Source organism: Ranitomeya imitator, chromosome 3, assembly GCF_032444005.1.
Source record: "Ranitomeya imitator isolate aRanImi1 chromosome 3, aRanImi1.pri, whole genome shotgun sequence".
Taxonomy (NCBI): Eukaryota; Metazoa; Chordata; class Amphibia; order Anura; family Dendrobatidae; genus Ranitomeya; species Ranitomeya imitator.
In genome coordinates this window covers 740,965,826-740,989,998 of record NC_091284.1, presented here as the reverse complement: position 1 = coordinate 740,989,998, position 24,173 = coordinate 740,965,826, and the positions used below count along the sequence as shown (strand labels likewise).

Genomic DNA, 24,173 nt, shown 5'->3' with positions numbered 1-24,173 from the left:
TTTTGAAGATGGCGGCGCCCACCGGGAGACACGAGGAGCACTGGGGGAGCTAGGTAAGTATTGGGGGGCCACCTGGGACCCCTTTTCTCTGTCCTCCGATGTGCGATCACATCGGAGGACAGAGAAATTAAAAAGAGATCGCTTTTTTTTTTTTTTTTTGCGATCGCCGGTAAACGGTTAATTACCGGCGATCGCAAATGCGGGGAGGGTAAAAACCCCCCCGAATCATGTTCTCTGGGGTCTCGGCTACCCCCGGCAGCCGAGACCCCGGAGAAAATCCGACTCTGGGGGGCGCTATACACTTTTTCCACAGCGCCGTTAATTAACGGCGCTGTGGTTTAAGTACCCTTAGCGGCCGCCGTTAAAAGGCGTATCGGCGGTCGCTAAGGGGTTAAGCCGGTTTTCAGCAGCTGGAGATCGGGCTTTAGTGAAAGTGGAATTATGAATAGTTCCAAATATCAGTTAATATTGCAACAAAACCTTAGGCCTCTGTTAAAAAGATGAGAGGAATTTCACTTTTCAACACGACAACAACCCTAGGCATCCCTAAAAATCAACAAAAGAATGACTGTCACTATTTTAGTTCTTGATTTTTCTAAACAAAATTTCAGTTAATTTCTCAACTGTGTTGTACATATCAGATTGTAGGTGACATGGGCACAGACAGACTGACGTATAACGATCACACAGACTGGCTGGTGGCTCTCCTGGCCCGAGAATGACAGCTGCATGGAAATACATGCTGGTCAGGAGAGACGCCAGCCAGTCCGAGAATTACGATGCAATCATTGTCACTGTTACGGCAGTCTGACTGCGACCTAAAGTTTGAAAAAGTTCTGAAAAACATTATTTTACATGACAAAACCTGCCAGTTTAACCCCTTAGTGACGGAGCCAAATTTTTGAAATCTGACCAGTGTTAGTTTATGTGGTAATAACTCTGCAACACTTCAACAAATCCCAGTGATTTTGAGACTGTTTTTTCGAGACACATTATACTTTATGATAATGGTAAATTTACTTCAATATGTTTTGTGTTTATTTATAAAAAATCAAAAATTTGAGAAAAATGTTAAATTAGCAATTTTCAAAATTTGAATGATTATCCCTTTAATCCAGATGGTCATACCTCCGCCAACCATTAATAAATAACATTTCCCACATGTCGGCTTTACATCAGCACCATTTGTAAAACATTATTGTATTTTGTTAGCATTTTAGGAGGTTTAAAAATGTAGCAACAATTTTTCATTTTTTCAAGGAAATTTACAACATTTATTTTTTTAGGGGACTATCCAGGTTTGAAGTGCCTTTAGGGTCTCATATATTAGGAAACCCCCAAACGTGATACCATTTTAAAAACAGCACCCCCTGACATATTGAAAACTGCAGTCAGGTAGTTTATTAACCCTTCAGGTGCTTTTCAGGAAATAATGCAAAGTGGCATGACAAATGAAAAGGTGTATGTTTACCACATAAATGCCGCTAACTTCTGAACAGGTTACAACAGCCGGCAGACTCTAAGGCCGCTATTTGGTCGTGAATTGCCATCGCAAACAGGACCACACAATCATGATTTGAGGGCACCAATTGGGACAAAGAGGAAGCCCCCACACTGTTAACCATTTATAATGATGTAGTCACCATCGACAGCAGCATCTAAGGGGTTAAACAAATATGGACGGTGCAAACACTGATCGTGGCTAATGCAGCAAGTTGTCACCTATAGTGTACAGCCGACAGCTGCTGGATTGTCACCTGTATGGGGAACTATTCTCATATATCTCAGGTCAGTTAAAAGACGTATTGGCTGTCATTAAAGGGTTAAACAGGTTTTATATCCACTGTATGATGGTCCTCTGGTAACAACATGTACAACATTTTATTGTACTCCTCATTCTGTTCAGGTAGATGACATGTTACTTCTGTAGTCGGCGACTGGAAACACTGGCATAACTTAAAATTTGTGGGCCTTAATGCAAAATCTCCAAGAGGACCACCAACCATCACTTGTCTCTAATAGGAATAGTCTTTTCATATGGGGCAAAGGGACTTTTGGGCCTCCATAGTTTCTAGAGCACAGGATTTGCAACCCCTGCACCTGTTCTAGTTAAACCCCTTACTGGAAGTCTGGTCATATGAGACTACAAGTCACTGATGTGGGTGGTAAAGAATGGCAGATGCCATAAATGCATTGGTACAGATTTAAAAAAAATAAATATGGCATCTACAAAACCTTCATAAAAATTCTTAGAAAGCATTCTTTACATAGGACTGTCTGGTTTCCTCTGCTGTTATTTTACATACACAAGAGAGTCTTTTGGAGTGATGCACTGGGTATCCATAAATACCCAGGATCATCTATAACATGGTGTTCGCAGTAATAACATATTTTGGTTTGCAATTGTTAAATGCAAGACATAGTAATAGAAATGATGGCACAATAATAATAATAAGGTGCACAATGATGGTGCACAATAATAATCACAGACACAAAGCTATGGAGCCATGGCCGAAAACAGAGTTAATGTATCCTTCATATTCACAGTTATGGAGTCCTCTTTCAGATCCTGCATATACACAACGAAGACACTTACAGACAGCGGCTCAGACTGAAATCTTACGTTTGATCAATGGACCATTTACAGTTTTACTGCCAACACTATTATAGATTGATATTGGTCTGAAATTAGTGAGATCAAGACATGTGAAAGAACCCAATGACCATTTCACCTAAATAAATGGTCTAAAAAGAAACATTTTTTTGTGACTGTCACGGATCCCTTCTCCGTGGTGTCACTTATTCGTCACGTGCCTGCTCTCTCGCATGACTTGGGGTTGTTCCTGCAAGGGTTAATCCATCTCCCCACTCTCAGTCCCACATTCAACCTCTGTCCTATGCTTTAATGGGAGCATAAATAACACACCGACACCCAGGCCACACATCCGCTCATACATGCCACCATTTATCGAATACACGGGCGATGAGTCCCGGAACTAACAATACTAATAAAAATATAATTTTTTTTGCAAAAAAACGTATCAACTAAATACCCTGTTTTTTCCATCTTTTGACTAGCACTTGCTTATTACTGTGATTTTTTTTTTTACAACAGAGTATTTTTTACCTCACTGTGCTCTTTTGTGTCAAGTTTCTTGGTGGTGTGTGAACAGGTTCCTACAGACTTGTTCATTATGCAAGTAGCCCATGTGTTTCTGGTTCTGTAATTGTTCTCTTGTTTCTACAAGACTAGGGAGTCCACCACTCCTAATGGGCCTTCCAGCATGTCCACATGAAAATTCCCTCTCTGAACCCTGCTTATACAGGTACTATACAGATGATCAGGTTTTTAAATACATCAGATAGGGATTATATACATTAGTTAGGACTGCTCTATATGGGTATACCTTGACGATTAGTGGAGCAGCTTAGTATACATTTTTTGCAAAAAAGTATCAACTAAATACCCTGTTTTTCCATCTTTTGACTAGCACTTGCTTATTACTGTGATTTTTTTTTTTTTTTACAACAGTAGTTTTGGCCTCGCTGTGCTTTTGTGTCTAGTAATAAAAATATGCCTATCACTCATAAGGCTCACACACCTTAGGCTAGGATTCTTTTAGAACATTCAAGGTTCAACTTGTTAAACTTTTATACTTTAATAACAAAAGGTTCAATGCTTACAATAAGAAAACGGTATAAAAAGATGATAATAAAGACATACAGCTTATGCAAAACAGTGTCAAAAACAAGAGAAACTTGCAGAAATTATCTAACTGGTAGTTGCTTTCTGCTCCCTGAGGGTAGGAAGAATGTAGATTGGATCACACCAGCTTCTCAGGCTGCCCCCCATCATGTGAACACAATTCTCTGTCTGCAGCCTAAATTTATAACTTTGGTCTGGAGGTCAGGTTTCTAGACCGGCCCCCAAGTTAATATCATAATTGCGGTCTGTTTGGGCGCGGCCGCTCTACTAATGAATATATATTATTTTCCTCTGGAGACACTTGTGAGATGGTTCCCAGGAATAGGTACCTCAGGCCGCAATTAGTATCTCCCCTCCAAGCACTAGTGGGTGTCAAGTGTTCCTTTCTTCTGGGCCTTAGCTAGACCTGGTGAGATATGGAGACACAATTTCTACAAGTCCCAAGGAAGTACCTATTAACACCTAGGTGTGACTTGCCTTCAGAACAGATGTTACATTATCACTAGTCACACATATAACCCTAGACATGTTACTACACACATATAGAGATATATACACACACACACACATTTCACCAAACATTATCACTAGTCACACAACCCTAGACATATGTCACTATACACAGATATATATACACATTTCACCAGTGACTATATAGACACATTATATAGATCGTAGATAAACAAGTGAGGCTGAATAGCATTACAAAATTGGTGCCATTTCTAAGGAAATAAACCTCTTCTCCATACATTGTTCTGGTTCATTCAAATCAGGTTCCACTAAAGTACCAGAAATCAGAAGGGCAGATGGTCATTTAGGGGTTACTCTATGATGAGCAGAGGACCCGCTGTAGTCTCCAACAATCCCACCAGTAATACTGAGCCATTTGCCTAGTTAGCCGCCTGCTACCACTCCTGCAGGCCTATGTGCAGCTTCTGATATATACAACTGAGACATGGCCCATGGACAAGTGGTCAAGGTTTTTGGGAAAACAGATCATTTTTTCTAACCCAGGACAATGTCTTTTAGGCATTATTTCCCAGATCCTACTTCCCCTATTACTTCTTACTTTCCTAGCAACTGTATGGGTTTAAGAAGTAACGAACAGATAGGGGTCAAAAAAGGCTGTCCGATCAGACTACACAGGAATTGTAGTCTGTGACCAAGGAAACACATGGGTTTTCATAAGAGCTGCAGCAAAATAAAAAAAATAGATTTTATTACTTTTGTTCCCGTATATCTAAAATAATAGATCTTAAGAAGAAAAAAAAAAAATAATTACCTTGTACCAAGATGCTTTGCTGAGATTTCATAAGAAATTCTAGAAGTTTGTAGAAAAATATTTAGAATTGAGAGTCCTCAGTGGTTGATACCTTCTAAATAGAAGTTTGTACACAGTTTTGACATCAACACAGCATGTAGATTACACAAGGTGTTTTTTGTTCTAGGCTTTTTTTCTCTGAGATTTCAATACACCTGGCATGAACAACTGGACAAATAGACATTTAAAATAGACATTTAGTGAGACTGTAACAACCCTGCCGGCATCACTGCATGGCCTTCCATTCCCCACCTGCCTGTTACATCTACTCACTCACCCAGTGCCATGCTGTGAGATCTGTCTGCTGCTGGTTCCATGCCATGTGCTTCATGGCGGCCTGCTCTGTGTACACTTCCTGGCTGTGTGCATAGGGGGGCGGCGCTAGCCACTACGGATTCTTATTGAGACTGTGTGCACCTCCCTAAGGTGCTTCTGGCCAATAGCCTTGAGGCCTCTGATACTTAAGGCATCCTCACCCATTGGAGGATGCCTGAGCAAACTATTCCCCTCAGTTAGCATTTGCTACTGAGCTGCCAGGTCGTGTGTTTCCTGTCTCAGAGGGCTGCACTATTGCAGGCCTTCATCTGTGTTCTGTTTGTGTATCCGTTCCTGTCTGTACTCTGGTCTATGTCCGTCCCTGCTCCTTCTTTGTCATTAGTCATTCCCCACTCAGCTGTGTGTACCTCTGCCTTATCTTTCTGCTCTGTTCGCCACTGTCTGTGGCTCTGCTTCTCTCTGCTCAGTTCTACCACAACCTGTGGCTCTGTGTCTCACAGCTTTTCTCTCAGCTCTGCTCTCTGACCTTGCTCCGCTCTCTGTGGCTTTGCTCTACGGCTCCGCTCCTTGCGGTTCCACCTGGCACCGCTCCTTGCGGTTCTAAGTCTCTAGCTCTTGGCTCCGCCACCAGCGTCTTCGCTCTTGGCTCCGCCTCCAGCGTCCCCGCTCTTGGCTCCGCCTCCAGGGTCCCCGCTCTTGGCTCCGCCTCCAGCGTCCCCGCTCTTGGCTCCGCCTCCAGCGTCCCCGCTCTTGGCTCCGCCTCCAGCATCCCCGCTCTTGGCTCCGCCTCCAGCATCCCCGCTCTTGGCTCCGCCTCCAGCGTCTTCGCTCTTGGCTCCGCCTCCAGTGTCCCCGCTCTTGGCTCCGCCTCCAGCGGCTCCATCCTTGGCTCTGCCTTCTCCTTCTCTACTCTCTGCTCTGCCTTCTCCTTCTCTGCTCATAGCTCCACCTTCTACTCGTACTCAGCCTCCCACGATTCAGCTTTTCTTTCACTCTTGCTCTATCTTAATTCTGCAACTTTCCTACAGGTCTCTACCTGTTCCTTTATATTCTCCAGTCTGAACAGGTTCTTACCTGCTTCCACACATCCATCTGAATACCAGTTCCTACCAGAGTATCAGTCCTGTCTGCCAGTGCCAGCCGTGCCCGCCTGTCCGTGTCTTGTCCCCGGTGGGATCAGCATCCACAGTCCGACTCCACCCTGGAGTGGTACCTGGTAGCTTCCTATTGCACAAGTCTGACCTCACCATCAGAGGCTCCAGCGAACACCTAGGAAGCTACTTAGTTACGCCCCTTCCAGGGAAGTTCGGTCTGTGGTCCAGTGGGGCCACACCCCCAGGTGCCCGCGCCAACCAGTCTCGGCGCGAGCGTTACAGAGACTTTAGGCAAAGGAGTTGTCAGGAAGGAGGCAGCGGCGCTGGGTGGAGAATAGAGCTGGAATGACAGGTTTTAGATCTACCATGGCCCTTTACACAATAATTCAAACGCTGATTTTGCACAATGGTTTTTAGTGTGTATGGTGGCCTTTAAAAATGCATGGTAAGAAAACCGAATGTAAACACTCCATGTGTATTTAGCGTAATGTTTTTACCTTTGATAAATATGGAGAAACTGGGGTAAAAAAAATGACAAGTTTCTCAACTGTTGTGTTTTAGAAAACGTTTACAGAAAATAGAGGAAAATGTTAAAATTTATTGTTAATGTTTTAAGGGGGGAGTTTGGTATATAGTTTGATTATGTAAATCATTCAGCTGTGGCAATAAAAACTACCGCATATTCTCGAGCAGGGGTGTCAAACTGCATTCCTCGAGGGCTGCAAACAGGTCATGTTTTCAGGATTTCCTTGTACTGCACAGGTGATAATTTAATCACCTACACAAATAATGAGTTGGTGATTAAATTATCACCTGTGCAGTACAAGGAATCCTGAAAACATGACCTGTTTGCAGCCCTCGAGGAATGCAGTTTGACACCCCTGTTCTCGAGTATAAGCCGACTCCCCTAATTTTGCCACAAAAAAAAACAAACTGGGAAACTGTAATGACTCGAGTATAAGCCTAGGGTGGAAAATGCAGCAGCTACCGGTAAATGTCAAAAATAAAAATAGATACCAATAAAAGAAAAATTAATTGAGAAATCAGTAGGTTGTGTTTTTGAATATCCATATTGAATCAGGAGTCCCATATAATGCTTCATACAGTTTATGATGGGCCCCATGTGATGCTCCATATTAAAATATGCCCCATATAATGCTGCACAAATGCTGATTATGGCCCCATAAGATGCTCCATAAAGATATTTGCCCCCATATAATGCTGCACATGGCCCCATAAGATGCTTCATAGAGATATTTGCCCCATATAACGCTGCACATAGCCCCATAAGATGGTCCATAGAGATATTTGCCCCATATGCGGTTGCTGCGATTAAAAAAATAAATAAATAAAAAATGACATACTCACCTCTCGTCGCTCAGGTCCCCGGGCACTTGCTATACTCGCCTTTCCCGTTCCACCGCTGAGCGCCACTGAGTCTTCCGCACTGATGCTCAGGCAGAGGGCGGCGCACACCAATCGCGTCATCGCGCCCTTTGACCTGAGAGTCACTGCAGAAGACGGAGCGGCGCCGACGGTGGAACGAGGAACAGGTGAATATAGCACACTGCCCCGCCATACTCACCTGCTCCTGGCACGGTCCCTGGTTCTCCGGGCGCTTCTTCCTTTATTGAGTGATCACATGGTACCGCTCATTACAGTAATGAATACGCAGCTCCACCCCTATGGGAGTGGAGTCCATATTCATTAATGTAATGAGCGGTACCATGTGACCGCTCAATACAGGAAGAAGCTGTCAGCGCCCGGAGAAAGAGGGACATCCAGGGACTGGGCCAGGAGCAGGTGAGTATTATTAGACAGCTGCGACCCCTGGGAATGACTAGTATAAGCCGAGAGGGGCAATTTCAGCCTAAAAAAAAATGGGCTGAAATTATCGGCTTATACTCGAGCATATACGGTAAATCTCCGAGCACTAAAAAAAATACTCGGAGGACAACCAAGCGTGCTCGGGAAATCTCAAGTAACGAGTATATTCGCTCATCACTACTCTTTATATTGATGATGAAGCAATAAACTATTCACTGCATCTTTGATCATGTTAAATCCAGAAGTGGAAAGATAATTTCACCATAAACCGGCCAGATCCAGGTGATCCCAGCAAGAATTCAGACAGAAATGTGAAAATAATTATCAGAAGAGTTGTCCAAGACCCAAGGAACGCCTGTGGAGAGCTATAGAAACCTGGTATAAGCAGGTACAATGGATTCAAAGAAGACTACTGTAAGTAATGCACTCTACTTCCATGGCCTGTACATACGCTCACTACGCGAGACTCCATTACTGAACAAAAAACATGTTCAAGTGCATTTATAGTTTGCTCAAGCAACATTTAGACAAGCATGTGAAATATTGGGAAAATATAGTCTGATCAGAGGAGACAAAAATTGAATTATTTGGATGCCATAATACACACCATGTTTGGCGACCAAAAGGCACTGCATATCACTCCAAAAACACCTTACCAAGAGTGATGTTTAGAGGTGTGAACATCGTGGTGTGGGAGTGTTTTTCACCATAGCGCACGGGCAAATTTCATATGATTGAAGGAAGGATGAATGGACAAATGTACCAAGACATTCTTGTTAAAAAAAAATCTGCCGCCATCTACCGTACTAGGATTTAGATGAAAGGTGGATGTTTCAGCAAGACAATGAACCCAAACACACGGCCAAGGAAACTGAATTGGTTTCAGATAAAGAAAATAAAGCTGCTAGAATGGCCGAGCCATCCCCTGACCTAGATCCAATAGAAAATTTATGGAAGGAACTAAAGCTCAGAGTTCATAGAAGGATTCCACAGGACCTTCAGGATATGAAAAGGGTTTGTGATGAAGTATGAAGCACAGAGGGTCAGTCCAGGGCTGGCTAGATATAGGGCTAGCTGTGGACTGCCCGTGTAAAGGTACCGTTACACTTAACGATTGACCAACGATCACGACCAGCGATACGACCTGGCCGTGATCGTTGGTAAGTCGTGTGGTCGCTGGAGAGCTGTCACACAGACAGCTCTCCAGCGACCAACGATGCCGAAGTCCCCGGGTAACCAGGGTAAACATCGGGTTACTAAGCGCAGGGCCGCGCTTAGTAACCCGATGTTTACCCTGGTTACCATTGTAAAAGTAAAAAAAAAAAACCAAAACACTACATACTTACATTCCTGTCGCGTCCCCCAGCGTCAGCTTCCCTGCACTGTGTAAGCGCTGGCCGGAAAGCAGAGCGGTGACGTCACCGCTGTGCTCGGCTTTACGGCCGGCGCTGACACTGGGGGACGCAGGGAAGCTGACGCTGGGGGACGTGACAGGAATGTGAGTATGTAGTGTTTTTTTTTTTTTTTACAATGGTAACCAGGGTACCTAACCCTGCGCTTAGTAACCCGATGTTTACCCTGGTTACCAGTGAAGACATCGCTGAATCGGCATCACACACGCCGATTCAGCGATGTCAGCGGGTGATCCAGCGACGAAATAAAGTCCTGATCATTCCCCAGCGACCAACGATCTCCCAGCAGGGGCCTGATCGTTGGTCGCTGTCACGCATAACGATTTCGTTAACGATATCGTTGCTACGTCACAAAAGGCAACGATTTCGTTATGTGTGACGGTACCTTAAGGGCGGGAGTCATTGGGATACCAGGGTCAGCCAAATTTAGGGACTGACAGACTGTATTTGGACCCAGACTCCGAATTTTGCGAAAAGAAAAAGCTGCATATGGTGAGACAGTTCCTTTTTCTTTTCCATACTACGTATGAAATATGTGGCAGACTTTAGTGATATAGGGATATCTGTGAACATTATAGATAAGAAATAACCCAAGTGGAACTCCTTGAGGTGGGGCTCTGGGTTCTATTTTTGATTCACGGTATATATCTGAGGTAAATACATTTACTCTTTATCTCTGACAGAATAGGGATTTGTACTATATTCCCCTAGATAGGGGGTTGAGACATTTAAATGGATATGTGTGAGATGGGTAATAGTCACATTGTTTTTATGGAGGTAATGGCCTCTTTCTAGAAAACTAACTAGTAAAAGTTACCGGTATGTTTTAAAACCACAATTTGATTTTTTGCTAATATTTTTGTTTTCTTTGTGGTAAAAAAAAAAACAGTGAAAATTTTAAAACTTTTTCTTTGGCTATATACTTGTGATGAAGTATGGGCCAAAATCATACCTGCGCAATGCATGCACCAACGAAGGCTTTTGTAAGAAGTATTAATTAAGTTTCAGTAAGTCTGATCAATACTATTTCCCTGTGTCATTCCTCATTATACACTCTTTATTTTATGGACATCTATGGTTTGATTTCTTTGCCTGGATTGGATGTTTTTTTTTTTACCAACATCTGGTAAGAATTTCATGTCAATAGCACCTTTAGAAATCTATTTACTTAGAAAATTGGCAACATGTTCAATACTTATTTCCCTGCTGTATGTAATGGCAGTACACATGCTCAATTGACACCAAAAGGGAGATCGCTTGTGATCATTGGACAGGAACCCCCAGGAATCAACTCTCCTACGTTACATCGGAACTGTGATTTTCAGACTGATATACAGCAGCACATATACATTTTGTACATATCTACCACAGCTCGTCACTGGGACTTGCAGTCAAGTCACATCCAGCAGAGACAAAAACGGGGTCTAAAGGCTAGAACACAACTAGAAAACGGAGTGAATTTATTAAATACTGCCCAATTATATTCTAATGCAGAGGTTCAAGGGGTTATCCATACTATACTGCTAGTGAAAGGATGTAGGTCATTCTACAGCAGTCAAGAAACAGCAGAAGGCCAAGTACCGGGCTACGTGACAGAAGCAGCAGACATTTGGCGGGGATTGCTTCCATCATTGTTCTCAAGAAACATTGCAAAAATAGTGGTAGTTCCCTTACTGAGAATAAGGCCCAGCTATTCCCATGTCTATATATGGTAGCCCAACACTGACTAATTATATAATGCTTTCAATAAACCACTCCAAGCACAAATTAACAAAAAAACACAAATGGAACAATACAAAACACTATCCCTAATCTGCTTTATTCCAGATCTCTGAGTTATTCTTTAGGGTATGTGCACACGACCCAGCCTGGAAAAGCACTAAACATTTTTTTTTATTAAAAACAATGAACACATGCCCAACAAAGTAAAAATGACTATGTGCACATGTTGTGTTCTTTGTCACCTGTTTTTAACCATTTGAGGCTTTGAAGCAGCTAAAAGATGAGTGGTCCATTCTTCTAATGGCTTCAACTTGGCTGCGAAGAGCGATCAGAAAAGACGATTCAAGTAAAAGCACACCAGTGTTCTGCCTAAAAATACGATGTGGGTACGCCAGCATCTGTGAGCCTTTTTTTCCCCAGAATTTGCTGTGCACAATAATCCACTTCCCTCTCCTGCACATCACACAGAAAGCCACTTCTATGAGGGAGTGAGCATACTGTAACTACTGCTACAAATAAAAAGAAACATACATACACACAGCCTTGCAAAAGTATTCGGCCCCCTGGAATTTTTCAACTTTCTCCCACATATCATGCTTCAAGCATAAAGATACCTAATGTAAATTTTGGGTGAAGAATCAACAAGTGGAACACAATTGTGAAGTTGAACTAAATTTATTGGTTATTTTACATTTTTGTGGAAATTCAAAAACTGAAAAGTGGGGCGTGCAATATTATTCGGCCCCTTTAACTTAATACTTTGTTGCGCCACCTGTTGCTGTGATTACAGCTGCAAGTCGCTTGGGGTATGTCTCTATCACTTTTGTACATCGAGAGACTGAAATTCTTGCCCATTCTTCCTTGGCAAACAGCTCGAGCTCAGTGAGATTTGATGGAAATAGTTTGTGAACAGCAGTTTTCAGCTCTTTCCACAGATTCTCGATTGAATTGAGGTCTGGACATTGACTTGGCCATTCTAAGACCTGGATACATTTATTTGTGATCCATTCCATTGTAGATTTTGCTTTGCTTGGGATCATTGTCTTGTTGGAAGACAAATCTCCATCCCAGTCTCAGGTCTTTTGCAGACTCCAACAGGTTTTCTTCAAGAATGGTCCTGTATTTGGCTCCATCCATCTTCCTATCAATTTTAACCATCTTCCCTGTCCCTGCTGAAGAAAACCAGGCCCATGATGCTGCCACCACCATGTTTAACAGAGGGGATGGTGTGTTCAGGGTGATGAGTTGTGTTGCCTTTACGTCAAACATTGTTTGGCATTGTGGCCAAAAGTTTGATTTTGGTTTCATCTGACCAGAGCACCTTCCACATGTTTGGTGTGTCTCCCAGGTGGCTTGTTGCAAACAAATGACACTTTTTATGGATATCTTTGAGAAACGGCTTTCTTCTTGCCACTCTTCCATAAAGGCCAGATTTGTGCAGTGTACGACTGATTGTTGTCCTATGGGAAGACCGTCCCACCTCAGCTGTAGATCTCTGCAGTTCATCCAGAGTGATCATGGGCCTCTTGGCTGCATCTCTGATCAGTCTTCTCCTTGTTTGAGATGAAAGTTTAGAGGGACAACCGGGTCTTGGTAGATTTGCAGTGGTATGATACTCCTTCCATTTCAATATGATCGCTATGTGCAATATGATCGCTTGCACAGTGCTCCTTTGGATGTTTAAAGTTTTGGAAATCATTTTGTATCCAAATCCGGCTTTAACCCCTATCTGACCTCGGACGGGATAGTACGTCCGAGGTCAGATCCCCTGCTTTGATGCAGGGCTCCGCAGTGAGCCCGCATCAATGCCGGGACATGTCAGCTGTTTTGAACAGCTGACATGTGCCCGTAATAGGCGCGGGCAGAATCGCGATCTGCCCGCAACTATTAACTAGTTAAATGGCGCTGTCAAACGCAGACAGCGGCATTTAACTACTGCTTCCGGCCGGCCGGAAATGACGTCATCGCCAACCCCCGTCACATGATCGGGGGTCGGCGATGCGTCTGGATGGTAACCATAGAGGTCCTAGAGACCTCTATGGTTACTGATCACCGGTGGCTGTGAGCGCCACCCTGTGGTCGGCGCTCACAGCACACCTGCATTTCTGCTACATAGCAGCGATCAGCAGATCGCTGCTATGTAGCAGAGCCGATCGCGTTGTGCCTGCTTCTAGCCTCCCATGGAGCTATTGAAGCATGGCAAAAGTAAAAAAAAAAAAAGTTAAAAAAAAATGTGAAAAAAATATAAAAGTTTAAATCACCCCCCTTTCGCCCCAATCAAAATAAATCAATAAAAAAAAAAAAAATCAAATCTACACATATTTGGTATCGCCGCGCTCAGAATTGCCCGATCTATCAATTAAAAAAAAGCATTAACCTGATCGCTAAACGGCGTAGCGAGAAAAAAAATTCGAAACGCCAGAATTACGTTTTTTAGGTCGCCGCGACATTGCATTAAAATGCAATAACGGGCGAGCAAAAGAACGTATCTGCACCAAAATGCTATCATTAAAAACATCATCTCGGCACGCAAAAAATAAGCCCTCAACCGACCCCAGATCACGAAAAATGGAGACGCTACGAGTATCAGAAAATGGCGCATTTTTTTTTTTTTTTTTTTTTTTTTTTAGCAAAGTTTGGAATTTTTTTTCACCACTTAGATAAAAAATAACCTAGTCATGTTAGGTGTCTATGAACTCGTACTGACCTGGAGAATCATAATGGCAGGTCAGTTTTAGCATTTAGTGAACCTAGCAAAAAAGCCAAACAAAAAACAAGTGTGGGATTGCACTTTTTTTTGCAATTTCACCGCACTTGGAATTTTTTTCCCGTTTTCTAGTACACGACATGCTAAAACCAATGATGTCGTTCAAAAGTACAACTCGTCCCGCAAAAAATAAGCCCTCACATGGCCAAATTGACGGAAAAATAAAAAAAGTTATGGCTCTGGGAAGGAGGGGAGTGAAAAACGAACACGGAAAAACGAAAAATCCCAAGGTCATGAAGGGGTTAAAACTTCTCCACAACAGTATCACGGACCTGCCTGTTGTGTTCCTTGGTCTTCATGATGCTCTCTGTGCTTCAAACAGAACCCTGAGACTATCACAGAGCAGGAGAATTTATACGGAGACTTGATTACACACAGGTGGATTATATTTATCATCATTAGGCATTTAGGACAACATTGGATCATTCAGAGATCCACAATGAACTTCTGGAGTGAGTTTGCTGCACTAAAAGTAAAGAGGCCGAATATTGCACGCCCCACTTATCAGTTTTTGAATTTCCACAAAAATTTAAAATAATCAACAAGTTTCGTTCAACTTCACAATTGTGTTCCACTTGTTGATTCTTCACCAAAAATTTACATGTAATATCTTTATGTTTGAAGCATGATATGTGGGGAAAGGTTGAAACGTTCCAGAGGCCCGAATCCTTTCACAAGGCACTGTATATACCCCCAGATTAAAAACTATTCCCTTTGAAATGTCGCTTCACTTTCAGAAAACCTTGGCATGCCACAGAATCATGTTAAGACTCACAATGAGTTTTTGATGCTGCAAATTATTTTGGAGAAGAAAAAAAAAACAAAAACACCAAAAAGCTCCTTGTGGGAACGTAGCCTAAAGGTTTTAAATCAGTGGAGATGCAAGTGCCAGGACCACCACTAATTAGAAAAACAAAGACAGAAGATATGGGCACATGTGGCAGATACACGGAAGACTTCTGACCTGGATCTGTACTGCTGCACATTACAATAGCAGCAATGGTACATTTAGAAGAGTACAAAAGGTTGTAAGGAGTAAAATGCTTGTTAGTTTGGTGACTTAATAGTTTATTCCACGAAAATAAACAGTATTATAATATAGATCATATAAATAATGGGCAAACCCCTGCATGTTCGGGTCTGGCAGATTCGACAGAACAGTTTAAAAAAAATATGGCTGATGGGAGTATTCAGCCAGTACCTGTGCTATAAATAAAAATTTTTAAAAATTACATGGCTTCCCCTGTATTTTGATAGCCAGCCAGACAAAACTGGCAGCTGCGTGCTGCAACCTTCAGCTATCAGCTTTAGCAAGGTTGGTTATCAAGAATAGAGAGGTCCCCACACGATTTTATTTACATATTTAAATAAATTTAAAAGAAAAAAACAGTGTGCCCCCCATTTTTGACAACCAGTCAAGCTAAAGCCGGCAGCTGGGGCTGGTAAAGGGCCATTGACATTGGCCCCCCCCAGCCTAAAAATAGAAGCCCACAAGAAGGCACATTTAGTAGATGCTCCAATTCTGGCGCTTTGTCCGGCTCTTCCCACTTGCCCTGTAATGGTGGCAAGTGAAGTTCATATTTGTGGGGTTGGTGTCACCTTTGTATTGTTTGGTGACATCAAGCCCACAGCTTACTAATGGAGAGGCGTCTATAAGTCATTTATCCATTTCTAATCCTATGCCATACATATATACACTGCACAATGAACACATGGAAGTGTAGACAGTGTAAGTAGGGATTCCTACACAGGCGTGTACTACGGAGGACAGAGAATGAACTTCAATAATAATAATAATCTTTATTTTTATATAGCCCTAACATATTACGCAGCGCTTTACAGTTTTTCCACACATTATCATCACTGTCCCCCGATGGGGCTCACAATCTAGAATCCCTATCAGTATGTCGCAATATTGCGGCCAGCATGCAGCCAGCGGGTAAGGAAAGGGTGAATCAAACACCCGAAAACTCCGCCCATATGACCGAAAACCGGTCCCGCCAAATTCAGGTGACAGGTTCCCTTTAACCCCTTCATGACCCAGCCTATTTTCACCTTAATGACCTGGCCGTTTTTTGCAATTCTGACCAGTGTCCCTTTATGAGGTAATAACTCAGGAACGCTTCAACGGATCCTAACGGTTCTGAGATTGTGTTTTCGTGACATATTGGGCTTCATGTTAGTGGTAAATTTAGGTCAATCACTTTTGCGTTTATTTGTGAAAAAAATGGAAATTTGGCTAAAATTTTGAAAATTTCGCAATTTTCAAATTTTGAATTTTTATTCTGTTAAACCAGAGAGTTATGTGACACAAAATAGTTAATAAATAACATTTCCCACATGTCTACTTTACATCAGCACAATTTTGGAAACAATATTTTTTTTTGCTAAGAAGTTATAAGGGTTAAAATTTGACCAGCGATTTCTCATTTTTACAATGAAATTTACATACTATTTTTTATTTAAAGGGACCACCTCACATTTGAAGTCAGTTTGAGAGGTCTATATGGCTGAAAATACCCAAAAGTGACACCATTCTAAAAACTGCACCCCTCAAGGTACTCAAAACCACATTCAAGAAGTTTATTAACCCTTCAAGTGCTTCACAGCAGCAGAAGCAATATGAAAGGAAAAAATGAACATTTAACTTTTTAGTCACAAAAATGATGTTTTAGCAACAATTTTTTTATTTTCCCAAGGGTAAAAAGAGAAACTAGACCCCAAAAGTTATTGTTCAATTTGTCCTGAGTACGCCGATACCCCATATGTGGGGGGGAACTACTGTTTGGGCGCACGACAGGGCTCTGAAGGGAAGGAGCGCCATTTGACTTTTTCAATGAAAAATTGGCTCCAATCTTTAGCGGACACCATGTCGCGTTTGGAGAGCCACTGTGTGCCTAAACATTGGAGCTCCCCCACAAGTGACCCCATTTTGGAAACTAGACCCCCCCAAGGAACTTATCTAGATGCATAGTGAGCACTTTGAACCCCCAGGTGTTTCACTAATTGATCCGTAAAAATGAAAAAGTACTTTTTTCCACAAAAATTTTTTTAGCCTCAATTTGTTCATTTCCACATGGGCAACAGGATAAAATGGATCCTAAAATGTGTTGGGCAATTTCTCCTGAGTACACCGATACCTCATGTGTGGTCACAAACCACTGTTTGGGCACGCGGCAAGGCTCGGAAGGGAAGGAGCGCCATTTGACTTTTGAATGAAAAATTAGCTCAAATCGTTAGCGGACACCATGTCACGTTTGGAGAGCCCCTGTATGCCTAAACATTGGAGCTCCCCCACATGTTACCCCATTTTGGAAACTGGACCCCCTAAGGAACTTATCTAGATGCATAGTGAGCACTTTGAACCCCTAGGTGCTTCACAAATTAATCTGTAAAAATGAAAAAGTACTTTTTTTTTTTTTTTTCACAAAAAATTTATTTGGGCCTCAATTTGTTTATTTCCACATGGGCAACAGGATAAAATGGATCCTAAAATGTATTGGGCAATTTCTCCTGAGTACAGTGATACCTCACATGTGGGGGGGGAACTACTGTTTGGGCGCACGACAGGGCTCGGAAGGGAAGGAGCGCCATTTGACTTTTTCAATGAAAAATTGGCTCCAATCTTTAGCGGACACCATGTCGCGTTTGGAGAGCCCCTGTGTGCCTAAACATTTGAGCTCCCCCACATGTGACCCCATTTTGGAAACTAGACCTCCCATGGAACTATACTATAGCTGGGTAGTAATCCAAACAAGAAAAATGCAGAAGCAATAGCGGTTGGATACTGGATAAAACTTAGCTTTTATTAGTACTAAGAATAAAAAATGAATGACCGCTAAAAGACACAAAATACAAAAAAACCAGGGATCTGTGATACATGTGCCCTAAACCAAACACAGCAAGGGGAAAACAAATAGACGTGGACATACAACAGACAATTGACTGTAATAATTGGTCCTATTGTATAGATTAGAAACCAAAAAATAGATAGCGTATAGTACCAAAAAGAACTGGGAAGTACTAGTCAATATATACCGCTCGTTATATTAATGTGGTAATATGGTGCCACTTATATTGTCACCAAGGACCATATCCACCTCATGGCTGAAAAATACCACAGCCATAAAGTGCTGGGTTGGGATCACCACACATAAAGCCCACTGTTGTGGGTGGATCTCACCAGAGTCCGTCGGTCTCGTTTGCCGTGGTAAGGTAATGGTGAGGCCGTGACATAAGACAGCATCTCCCACAACAGTGGGCTATATGTGTGGTGATCCCAACCTGCAACAGCAGGCGGGATCTGTCTGTGCAATCCCATATGTCTGTACAGTAATCGGGTTGTATGCAGATATAATGGTGTATCCACACTAAAGGTATATGGTCTGCACTGAGCACCGTCATAACGCTCATTAGCTATCCTATGGGTGAGATATAGGTGCGCTATACAAATGTCCAGTGCATTATAGATTTCTCATGAGGCTTTTGTGACTTACTGCTTTGTTATTGACTGTATACACCCAGCACATTTGTCGTTGTTCTATACAACTAGCTTATGGTGTTAGCGCTATACGCGCTTAGTAGCAATATTTGTATAGTAACCAAGGGTATGTTCTAGTTGACACTCCCAATTTATGGCTGTGGTATTTTTCAGCCATGAGGTGGATATGGTCCTTGGTGACAATATAAGTGACACCATATTACCACATTAATATAACGAGAGGTATATATTGACTAGTACTTCCCAGTTCTTTTTGGTACTATACGCTATCTATTTTTTGGGCTCTAATCTATACAATAGGACCAATTATTACAGTCAATTGTCGTATGTCCACGTCTATTTGTTTTCCCCTTGCTGTGTTTGGTTTAGGGCACATGTATCACAGATCCCTGTTTTTTTTGTATTTTGTGTCTTTTAGCGGTCATTCATTTTTTATTCTTAGTACTAATAAAAGCTAAGTTTTATCCAGTATCCAACCGCTATTGCTTCTCCCATGGAACTAACCTAGATGTGCGGTGACCACTTTAAACCACCAAGTGCTTCACAGAAGTTTATAATGCAGAGCCGTGAAAATAAAAAATCTTTCTTTCCTCAAAAATTATTTTTTAGCCCGCAATTTTTTATTTTCACAAGAGTAACAGGAGAAACTGGACCCCAGAAGTTGTTGTCCAGTTTATCCTGAGTACGCCGATACCCCATATGTGGGGGGAAACCACTGTTTGGGCGCACGTCAGGGCTCGGAAGGGAAGTAGTGATGTTTTGAAATGCAGACTTTGATGGAATGATCTGCGGGCGTCATGTTGCATTTGCAGAGCCCCTGATGTGCCTAAACAGTAGAAACCACCCACAAGTGACCCCATTTTGGAAACTAGACCCCCCAAGGAACTTATCTAGATATGTGGTGAGCACTTTGAACCCCCAAGTACTTCACAGAAGTTTATAACGCAGAGCCGTGAAAATAAAAAAATAATTTTTCTTTCCTCAAAAATGATGTTTTAGCAAGCAGTTTTTTATTTTCACAAGGGTAGCAGGAGAAATTGGACCCCAATAGTTGTTGCCCAGTTTGTCCCGAGTATGCTGGTACCCCATATGTGGGGGTAAACCACTGGTTTCGCGCATGTCGGGGCTCAGAAGGGAGGGAGCACCATTTGACTTTTTGAACGCAAGATTGGCTGGAATCAGTGGTGGCGCCATGTTGCGTTTGGAGACCCCTGATGTGCCGTAACAGTGGAAACCCCTCAATTCTAACTCCAACACTAACCCCAACACACACCTAACCCTAGTCTCAACTCTAGCCATAACCATAATCACAACCCTAACCCCAACACACCCCTAACCCTAATCCCAACCCTAAACATAATCCTAACCCTAATCCAAACCCTAACCCCAACACACCCCTAACCACAACCCTAACCCCAACACACCCCTAACCATAACCCTAACCACAAGCCTAATCTTAACCCTATTTCCAACCCTAGCCCTAATTCCAACCCTAACCCTAAGGCCATGTGCCCACGTTGCGGATTCGTGTGAGATTTTTCCGCACCATTTTTGAAAAATCCGCGGGTATAAGGCACTGCGTTTTACCTGCGGATTTACCGTGGATTTCCAGTGTTTTTTGTGCAGATTTCACCTGCGGATTCCTATTGAGGAACAGGTATAAAACGCTGCGGAATCCACACAAAGAATTGACATGCTGCGGAAAATACAACACAGCGTTCCCGCGCGGTATTTTCCGCACCATGGGCACAGCGGATTTGTTTTTCCATAGGTTTACATGGAACTGTAAAGCTGATGGAAAACTGCTACGAATCCACAGCCAAATCCGCTGCGGATCCGCAGCCAAATCCGCACCGTGTGCACATAGACTAATTCTAAGGGTATGTGCACACGATGCGGAAAACGCTGCGGATCCACAGCGTTTCCGCCGCTGTGGGTCCACAGCAGTTTCCCATGAGTTTACAAAAAACGCTGCGCACATGCTGCGGAAAAAACTGAGCAGAAACGCAGCGGTTTACATTCCGCACATTTCACTTTCTGCGGATTCCGCAGCGGTTTTACAACTGCTCCAATAGAAAACCGCAGTGAAATCCGCAGAAAAACCGCGATAAATTCGCAGCGGTTTTGCACTGCGGATTTATAAAAACCGCTGCGGAAAAATCCGCAGAGAACCAGAATACAAGTGCACATTCCCTAACCCTAACCCTAGTTCTAACTGTAGTGGGAAAAAAAATTTTTTTTTCTTAATTTTATTATTGTTCCTACCTATGGGAGTGATACAGGGGGGGTTCATTTACTTTTTTTATTTTGATCACTGTGATAAAACCTATCACAGTGATCAAAATGTGCACTGCGCATGCGCCAGCCATTTTGGAAGATGGCGGCGCCCATGAAGAAGACAAAAGTGAAACTGCCAATCAGAGCGATAGTAGCCACGGGGGGGGGGGGTGAAGCCACCCCCCCTGGGCTGAAGTACCACTACTGTTATGGACCTGGTGGTTAGGAGCACCCGGCACGACCTGATAGTTAAACTCACACAGGACAAGCTCTGGGATGTGGGAGCTCTGCTGACCGCAACCCCTAATCCTATCACACAACTAGAAATAGCCGTGGAGCGTTCCTGACTCTCCCTAGACGCCTCTTCACAGCCTAAGAGCTAGCTAGCCCCAGAGATAGAAAATAAAGCCTACCTTGCCTCAGAGAAATTCCCCAAAGGAAAAGGCAGCCCCCCACATATATTGACTGAGTAAAGATGAAAGTCACAAACGCAGAAATGAAACAGGTTTCAGCAAAGGGAGGCCAGACTTACTAAACAGACAGAGGATAGGAAAGGTATCTTTGCGGTCAGCACAAAAAACTACAAAAGACCACGCAGAGTGTGCAAAAAGACCTCTGCACCGACTAACGGTGCGGAGATGCACTCTGCATCCCAGAGATTCCAGCTAGCAATGCAAAATCATAAAATGCAGCTGGACAAGGAAACAATGAACAAATAATAACAAGCAGGAACTTAGCTTCTGCTGGAGTAGACAGGTCACCAGAAAGATCCAAGAGCGAACTGAACCAATGCAGGAACATTGACAGCTGGCATGGAGTAACGATCTGAGTGGAGTTAAATAGAGCAGCCAACCAAAGGATAAACCACGTCACCTGTGTAAGGAACCTCAGAAGCAGCAGCTCCACTCACAGCCACCAGAGGGAGTCCATGGACAGATCTCGCCGAAGTACCATTCATGACCACAGGAGGGAGTTAGACAACAGAATTCACAACACACTCCCCCTGTCCCTGCAGATCGGGTGAAATTGGAGTTAACCATTTCACCCGATCTGCAGGGACGAGATCTTTCCATGATGCCACATAGGCGTCATGGGTCGGATTGGCACCGACTTTCATGACGCCTACACGGCGTCATGGGTCGGGAAGGGGTTAAGAAAGCAGAGTAAAACGCGAGCCAGGGTACAGCCACTTACAGAAATATGTGGGTTTCTATCACTTTTATTTACACTTTTGTCTACCTTTTGGTATATTCATTGTGCTGTACATGTAGTTTTTATAGGATATACACGTAAGTTTTTTTCTAAAATAGACACTTTCTCCTAGAGATCTGCATAAAGGCATATGCCTTTCTTTGGTAGATCTATATTTTAACATGATATATTGTTTCATGAATTATTTTCTAATAAATATTAGATTTTATTATCTTGAGTGGCACATTAAAGGATCTATAAAATCGGGTTTTAGTAAAATCGTACTCGGCAGCTTACACTAGTCTTCTGTTGCCTGTTCATTCAAATATAAAAAACGCCTCTTTAAGTATCAGAGATGAAGTTATGTTCTTGGGTATTTGAGGTTACAATTTTACACTAAATGATATTCATATCGGCTTTATGCCAAAGCCAAGGATATAGTCAGTAATTCTAAGAAATTAGTAACTTACAGGATGTCCTGTCCCTCTGGCTTCTGGTAGCAGTACTTGCCATTTTCCTGCTTTTTACCAATATTACCAGTTATGGCTATTATACCCTGCAAAAATCTGGATCTATCGTGTGTGGTGTGACTGCAGGGATTCGATCAATATTTTTCTTTAAAGTGTTTCAATTTTTTTTATGTAGTTTTTTTTCTTCTTGGGCGGGCGGGGGGGGGGGGGGGGAAGGAAACTTATCTAAGTGTGTAAAGTTCTTTTCAAAAAGTCTTATCCAGTAGATCGACAATTGGGATCAAGAGGGCAGATTGGATCATTTATTGTGGTTGTACATATCTAAATATGTATTTAGAACTTCCCATTCTGCAGTTGAAATGGATAGATAGTAAATACGGATGAAGAAAAACAATGTAACTACCGTATATACAGAATAACAGTACATAAAAAAACAAAAAACAAACAAACATTTTGGGATAATTCTGGTGCGCCTCAAACATCAAAGCAACAGCATTGGTACTGTGCATGGCACAGCTACGCCCTGCAGTAGAGTAGGCAGAAATGTTCTCCATGCACTACAGTCATCTGTTTTGTGGGCTGAAGATCGCTTTAGGTGTGTGGCAAAATAATGCACTGGACGAGTCCTGGGCAGAACGATGTGCGACCTAGGTCATTAATGATAAAGTAGCGGACAACCTCAAATATAACTTGTAGGTGGACTGTGGCCCAATTACGTTGTATATAGGGCAGCTGTGGGGACATCATCTGTTGGGAGCCGTGAGGACTGGAATTTGTAAATCACTGCCCTATACCCAAGAGGCAGACCAAACATGATGGCCATAAAAATAAAAAAAAAATTAGTAGGACAAAAATCAAGGTATATAAAAGACAATGTTTATTGAGACAATGTAAAAAAAGATAGGCAATGTATGGTACATGAAGCACAAAAAGTACCTGCAACCACCAAAATTAGGTCAATTGTGACCCCTGGCGAAGGATTCATTCCGAAACGCGCGTCGGGGTGCATTACTGCTTCCACCCAACTGCCTGCACTGGAAAAATCCAGCCATGAGTCTTTAATACTGTCATGTTTATTTAGTCATTCAGTACAACACCGGGGTAAGTCATTACGATTAGATTGCGTGTTTCTTATACTTAATGTGTTTTACACCATTACTCATTTACACCCACAGTGGTATTACCTTTAATTTGCATTATTATCCACGCATTAGATCCACTGTTTCTCCAGTTTCCTTTAAAATTTATGCCCAAATTCACATCAGAACTGACCCATGGTTTTTCATGCACCTGGTCCCTTGACTAAGCTATACACTATCATGTGAGCACCTTGAATATACATGTGAAAAATGACTGCTCAATCACATAATAAATGAGTAGTACCAAAAAAAAAAAAAAATTAAGTTTTCCATGCGATTACTAGTTCTCACAATTGACCTAGTTTTGGTCGTTACAGGTACTTTTTGTGCCATACATTGCCTCTCTTTTTTACACTGTCTCAAACATAGTCTTTTATATACCTTAATTTTTGTCCTACTAATTTTTTTTATGACCATGTTCGGTTTGTCCTCTTTGTACACCAGTTGCTGATCCGAATGGTCTGCCATTC

At 42.5% G+C, this 24,173-nt stretch overlaps 1 protein-coding gene across 6 annotated transcripts in view; it reads right to left on the bottom strand.

The window, feature by feature from the left end:
• Positions 1 to 24,173, bottom strand: part of TRIM13 (tripartite motif containing 13) — a 341,054-nt gene that overhangs the window by 135,332 nt on the left and 181,549 nt on the right. The window lies entirely within an intron of this gene.